This window comes from Elephantulus edwardii, unplaced genomic scaffold (assembly GCF_000299155.1).
Source record: "Elephantulus edwardii isolate Elephantulus edwardi_28Jun2011 unplaced genomic scaffold, EleEdw1.0 scaffold00169, whole genome shotgun sequence".
Classification (NCBI taxonomy): domain Eukaryota; kingdom Metazoa; phylum Chordata; class Mammalia; order Macroscelidea; family Macroscelididae; genus Elephantulus; species Elephantulus edwardii.
The window spans coordinates 7,404,712-7,412,449 of record NW_006399919.1 but is presented as its reverse complement, the minus strand read 5'-3'; positions in this window follow the sequence as shown (position 1 = coordinate 7,412,449).

The window sequence follows — 7,738 nt, the reverse complement described above, 5'->3', positions numbered from 1 at the left end:
CAGAGAACTGACAGATGTGCAGGCTGGATTTAGAAGAGGTCGTGGTACTAGGGATTTGTAGCTAATGTTAGATAGATCTTGGCAGAAAGCAGAGAATACCAGAAGACTATCTGTGCTTCATTGACTATGCAAAGGCTTTTGACTGTGTGGATCACAAGTTATGGTTGACTCTGAGAAGAATGGGAATCCCAGGACACTTGATTGTGCTAATGCGAAACCTATACTTGGACCAAGAGGCAGAAGTCAGAACAGAGCAGGGAGACACTGGATGGTTTAAAATCAAGAAAGGGGCCAGGCCCGTCAGGGATGTATTTTGTCTCCATACCTTTTCAATCTGTATGCAGAACAGATCATCTGAGACGCTGGACTGTACGAGGAGGAATGTGGCATCAGGACTGGTGGAAGAATCAACAACCACCTGTGTTATGCAGATGACACAACCCTGCTTGCTGAAACTGAGGAGGACCTGAAGCGCTTGCTGCAGAAGGTCAAGGACTGCAGTCTTCAATATGGATTGAAGCTCAATATCAAGAAAACAAAGATTCTCACCACTGGGCCAACTGATAGCATCAGTATGGATGGTGAAGAGATTGAGATAGTTAACAGTTTTAGTTTACTTGGTTCCATAGTCAACACTCTCAGTAACAGCAGCCAGGAAATCAGAAGACGAATTGCATTGGGAAAGTCAGCTGTGAGGCACCTCTCAAGAGTACTTAAGTGCAACGACATCAGGCTGGAGACTAAGGTGCCCCTGATCCAGGCTATAGTCTTTGCGATTACGTGCTATGCATCAGAGTTGGACAGTGAATAGGGATGATAGAGAATTGATGCCTTTGAGTTGTGGTGCTGGAGAAGAGTGTTGAATGTACCATGGACTGCTAGGAGAACAAACAGGTTTGTCCTGAAGAAGGTGGAGCCAGAATGTTCCCTGGAGTCAAGGATTCTAAAGCTTGGTCTGACACACTTTGGGCATGTTGCAAGGAGGGACTGGTCCTTGGAGAAGGACATCATGTTTGGGAGAGTGGAGGGACGGCGCAGGAGAGGAAGACCCTCAATGAGATGGGTCGATTCTGCAAGTGGAGTGGTGGGAATGAATGTGTTTGAGACAGTGAGGTTGGCACAGGATAGAACGGCGTTTAGGGCTCTTGTACTTAGGGTCGCTATGAGTCGCAAATGACTCGATGGCACATAACAAAGCAGCAGCAGCAAATAAGGTGGTGGTTCATAGCTACTTAGAGGCACTTTGGAAGACTGGTGAGCTGTTTCTATAAATGTCAAAATCATAAAAGCCCTAAATCTCAAAAAGAACTCTGCCCTCAAGTTGTATCAGACTCCCAGTAGACCCTCCATTAGGTTTGCAAGGCTGTAAAGTTGATTGTCCGTCTTTCTTCCTGAGCTACTGGATTAGATCCACCGGACACACAGCCTTTGTGTTAAAGCAGCTCAACACTCCCAGAGCTCTCCAAAAGCCACCAGGTAGAGAGGACATATGCACAGTATGAGTGTAAGTCTCCTTGGCACACATAATTTGCTAGGAGTTGCAATCTGCTCAATTGCAGCTGTTTTTCTTGTTAATCTACCTAGCATTGCTTAAAAAGACAGGGTGTTTTCTCTACTTCATGAAGCTCACTTAGGAAAGCACAGCATCATTTTAAACAATCTTAATTCTCCATCTCTTGGCTTCTGTAATTGGCTTAATGATAGGAATGAGCACAACCTGGAAGTGTCACTTTTTTGGCACTTACATACATATATGAAGTAGGGTCTGTGTACCGTTGTTGGAACCAACCCATAGCTGACCCTCCAGTGGGTTTTCAGAGGCAGTAAATTGTTTGGGAGAGTGCTCTTCCTTCTACAGTTCAGCTGTAGGTTCAAACTCTACACCTTTCCAACTGCAGCACTTCTTACTACTCGGCCTCCACAATCCCGTTACCCTCATTTTAAAGAGGAACCCTTCTTTCTGGAATTACTCCTCTGGGATGATAGAAGCTTAACAATCTAGAGTCATATCTCCTTCCTTCCTCACTTCTGTTTTGGCAGAATGATGGAGAAAATGAGGCCAACACAGATGGAGAGACTTGGAGGAGACTTGTGATAACCCTATTTGAATCTGAGGCCAATATTTACCCAATAAACTAGTTGTTGTTGTCATGTGACGTTGAGTTGGAAGCAATCCACAGGTGAACCTTTAGCAGGTTTTTAAAGGCAGGGGAGGAGACTGCCCATCCTCCATGGAGCAGCTAGCTGGTAGACTTGAACCATGTGCCTTTGGTACAGCAGTGCAGCTTTTTACCTCTAGGACACCAAAGGAAAAAATACGTTTAATTAAGAAGGCACATTAAAACAATTCTATTAAAGCTGGATCTTTTTATTTCTACTTGCTTTTTCTGAACATAAGAAGTTAAAAATATAATTAAATTTGTGAATTATAGTTAAGTCACAATAAGAGCACCTTGTTCTATTTTCTGAGATCTTATTAAATGAACCACAGAAGTCAATAGAGAGAAAATACTCATTTTCTCTCTCCCTCCAGCTCTGGGAATATGAGAATTTCTCAGGAATTTTGGAGATTGAGATAAAATTGCATAGTGAGGAGTTGCTCCTTCCTCTAACGTGTTCTAAAAGTTAATGGTTATGCAATTGTGGGCAGTTTAGTTATATAAAGCACACATGGACAGAGAGGTCCTAGTCATGTTTTATGGCCCTCTAAGAGTGCTAAAGGGTGGAGTTAGAACATGCTATCCTAAGTGTGATTCCACAAAGTAGAGATTCTATTATTCCTCAAAATTCACTACCATCAAATCAGAAACAACTCATAGCTGACCCTCCAATGGATTTTTGGGAGGCTGTAAATCACATGGTAGTAGACTGTCCATCTTTCTCTCTGGAAAATGCTGGTGTATCTGAACCTTTCAGCTAGTGAACCAACTCCCTGTGGACTACACCACCCGAGCTCCGTTTTTGTCTTGGCTTTGTTGTTATGTGCTGTTGAGTTGCTTGCAACCCTACACACAACAGCTCTAAACCCTGCTGTATCCTGAGCCAACCTTATTGTCTCCAACACACCTACCGCCATTACTCCAGTCACTGAGTCAATCCCTCTCATCAGGGGTCTTCCGCTCCTGTGCTGTCCCTTCACCTTCTCAAGCATAACATCCCTCTCCAAGGACTAGTCTCTCTTTGCAACATACAGAGGCAAACTCTCAAACTACATCCATAAGACTTTTAATGCAACTAAGTATAATTTCTTATTCAATTAGATGGACCTGTTCTAAGATCCTCACCAGCAGCAGGGGCACCTTTGATGTTACCAGTATAAATTACCTGAACTATGTATTTTGAAACCAGCTTACTAAAGTTCTTTACTAAATACCTTATGTTTTAAATTCCATTAAAGAGTTTTTATGTCTCTGATGGACACCCACATTTATTATGGCTTTGTTCACAACAGCAAAGAGCTGGAAACAACCCAAGTGCCCATCAACAAATGAATGGATAGAGAGGCTGTGGTATATTCACAGAATGGAATACTATACTGCACTGAAAACAAACAAACAAGGAACTAATGAAATATTATACAAAGTGGATGACCCTGGAGGATATTTTGCTGCATGAAATATCTGTCACAAAAGGGCAAATACTGCATAGGGCCACTGTTGTAAAATGGGACTGACATTGGTGTTGAGGGTAGATAGAGAAGGAGGGGAGGAATGATGTATACTGCATTTAAACAGATGAGGGCAAGTACTGTTTAAAAGGGATATATGATTGGATATTATTGTCATGACAGGAGTCCAGAATGAAGGCTGCACAGTGGAATGGACTTCGGGGGAGGGATTGTATAACAATGGAAGAGTTTTTCTTTTCAAGGAGAAAAGTGAATTGGCGGGGTGGGGTGCAGGCAGGGAGAAAAGTGTAACAACGAATGATTGGAAACCCTAAGTTTCTGTAAACTTTCATTAATTTTTCTTAAAAGTTTTTATCTCTGTTCATGAGGGATATTTGTCTATGTTGTTGTTGTTATATGCCGTCAAGTCGCTTCCGAGTTACAATAACCCTGTCCTGTACCAATCTCATTGTCTCTGACACACTCATTCCGATTGCCCCAGTCACCAAGTCAAACCACCTCCCAGAGGGCCTTCCCCTCCTGCACCTCCCCTCCACCCTCTCAAGCATGATGTCCTTCTCTAAGGACTGGTCTCTCCTTACAACATGACTAAAGTATGTCAGACGAAGTCTCAGAACGCTTGCCTCCAAGGAGCAGCCTGGTTTAACACTCCCCAGGATGAATATGTTGGTTTTCTTAGCAGTCCATAGTACCCTCAATACTCTTCTACAACACCAAAGCTCAAAGGCATCAATTCTCCCTTCTATCCTGCTTAGTCACTGTCCAACTCTCTGAAGCATAACAAGTGATAGCAGACTATGGCCTGTATCAGACACACCTTAAGTCTCCAGAGAGACACCGTTGCTCTTCAGTACTTTAGAGAGGTCCCTAACAGCAGACTTCCCCATCGCAATATGGCTTTTAATTTCCTGGCTGCTGGTGCCAAGAGTGTTGACTATGGAGCCAAGCAGACTAAAGCTGTTAACAATCTCAATCTCTTCACCAACCATCCTAACGCTGCCAATTGGTACAGTGGTGAGAAATCTTTGTCTTCTTGACACTGAGCCTCAGTCCATATTGAAGACTGCAGTCCTTGACCCTCTGCAGCAAGTGCTTCAGGTCCTCCTCAGTTTCAGCAAACAGGGTGTGTCATCTGCATAACGCAGATTGTTAATAGATTTTTCAATCCTGATGCCACACTTCTCCTCAAAGAGCCCAGCCTCTCGTATAATCTGCTCTGCATAGAGGTTGAAAAGGTATGGAGACAGGACACATCCCTGGCATACGCCTTTCCCAATTTTGAACCATGCATTGTTTCCTTGCTCTGTTCTGACGATGGCCTCTTGGTCCAAGTATAGGTTTCACATTAGAATGATCAAGTGATCTGGGATTCTCATTCTTCTCAGAGTCAGCCAGTTTGTTACGGTCCACATAGTCAAACACCTTTACATAATCAATGAAGCAGACAGACAGACATTCCTCTGATACTCCCTGCTTTCAGCCAAGATCCATCTAACATTAGCTACAATATCCCTAGTAACACGACCCCTTCTAAACCCAGCCTAGACTTCTGCTAGTTCTCTGATGTGCTGTTCCAGTCGTTTTTGGATACTCTTCAGCAGAATCTTACATGTGAAATCGATGATATTGTTCTATAGTTTCCACCCTCTCTTGGATCACCTTTCTTTGGAATGGGAACAAATAGAGATCTCTTCCAGTCAGCTGGCCAAGTGGTTGTTCTCCAGATTTCTTGACACAATTTAGTGAGCACGTCCAGGGCAACATTTGTTAGTGGAAATATGTCAACTGGTATACCATCTATTCCTGAGGCCTTATTTTTTGCTATTTCCTTAAAAGCAGCTTGAACTTCTTCATCACCATAGGTTCTTGCTCATATGTTGTTTCATTAAATTCTATAGTCTTCTATAAAATCCTAGCCAACAGAATCCAACAGCACATCAAAGCAGTAATTCATTATAATCAAGTGGAATTACTAACAGGAATGTAAGGATAGTTCAACACAAGGAATATCAATGTAATCCAACACATCAATAAAATAAAGAGACATGAGCCACTATTATCTCAATTGATACAGAAACGGCTTTTAAAAAACTCAACACCCTTTCCTGATTAAATGTTCAACAAAAGATTATAGGGGAGCTTCCTAAAAATAAATTAGAGCATACACACTAAACCAATAGCCAACATCAGCTACAAGGGAGATTAGAAACATTACCCTTGCCAACAGGGACCAAGAAAGGATATCAACTAATAGCATTCCTATTCAGTATTTTACTGGAAGTCTTAGCTAAGGCAAACAAATTGACAAAGAGGAGGTAATACTATATATGCATATAACATGGTGGTGTACATGTTAAACTAGGATGTTGTAAATAAGGATATTATGATTATGAGGAAAAGTATTGTTATGTGCCCTCATGCCTGTGACTACGAGTAACAGCCCTAAAACCTGCTCTATCCTGTGCCAATCTCAATGTCTCCAACACACCCCGATTACTCCAGTCACTCAATCAATCCACCTCATAGGTGTCCCTCCACCCTCCCAAGCATGATGTCCCTCTCCAAGAACTGGTCACTCCTTGCAACATGTCCAAGGTATGTCAGATAAAGCTTCAGAATCCTTGCTTCCACAAGGTGCAGCCTGATTTAACCCTCTCCAGGATGAACCTGTTCATTTTCTTAGCAGTCCATGTTAAATATTCAATACTCTTCTCCAACACCACAGCTCAAAGGAATCAACTCTCCTTCTATCCTCCCTAGTCACTGCTCAGCTCTCTGACGCATAGCAAGTGATTGCAACGACCATGGCCTGTATCAGGTGCATCTTATTCTCCAGTGTGACACCACTGCTCTTCAGTACTTTGGAGAGGTCCCCAAGATCAGACTTTCCCATCACAACACGTCTTTTGACTTCCTGGATGCTGGTGCCAAGAGTGTTGACTGTGGAGTCAAGTAAACTAAAGCTGTTAACAATCTCAATCTCTTCACCATACATCCTGTTGTTGCCAATCCCTCCCCCCCCCCCCCCCCCCCCCCCCCCCCCCGAAAACAATCTATGCATCAGATCTACAGGACACATCACCATCACTTGGGAAACATCCCTAAAATCAAGAGACACTGGCCACAGCATACAATATTATCAGCAGCTGAAATGTCTGGAATCACAGAAGCCCATAAAGCTTGAGATATAAGCTATCAGATCAAGGGCTGGACATGGGAAGATAGGTGTTGAAGGGAGTGGGTAGGAGTGGAAGGGGATGCTGGTGGATGGTGGAACAGGGAAATAAGTGAGTCAAGACACCTGTGTCAAGGCTGGGGACAACAATGAAACTTTGTTAATTCCACAGTTTGGGAAATATCTTTCATCTGCTTTTTTTCTGTAAAATGCTTGTCTGTCAGATACTTCTCTAAACCTGAGCATTCAGATTAAGACAGACTAGGAAGAAGGGTTGGCTATTCACTTCTGAAATAGTAGGCCTCTGAAAACCCTATGTACAATAGAACACATGCAGACCAATAGGACAATTGAGGTGGAACTTTCAAGTATGGAAATAAAAAGGAGAGGAAGAGTTGTAAGCAGAACTAGTGACTGGAACATGGAATGTGAGAACTATGAATTTAAGAAAACTAGATATTGTTAAGGAAGAAATGGAACACGTAAATATAGACATCCTATGTAGTGCCAAGATGAGATGGACTGGCATGAGGCATTCTGAGTCAGACGATCATATGATCTATTACTCCAGAGATGAAAAGGTGAAGAAAAACTGGGTTGCTTTAATAATTAAAAAAGTCCTTTCTAGACATGTCTTGAAATATTGTGAGCAACAGGATAATATCCGTAAGCATACGAGGAAATTCAGTGAATACCACTATCTTTCAGATATATGCACCAACAACTAAAGCCAAAAACAGAAGATTTCTACCAACTTTTATACTCAGAGATGGATCGAGCATGCAATCAAGATGCATTAATAATAATGGGTGACTGGAATACAGAAGTTGGGACAGAAAAGAAGGATCAGCAGTTGGAAAACATGGACTCAGAGAAAGAAATGAAGCTGGAGACTGAGTTTTGCACAATCAATGACTTATTCATTGCAAAAACGT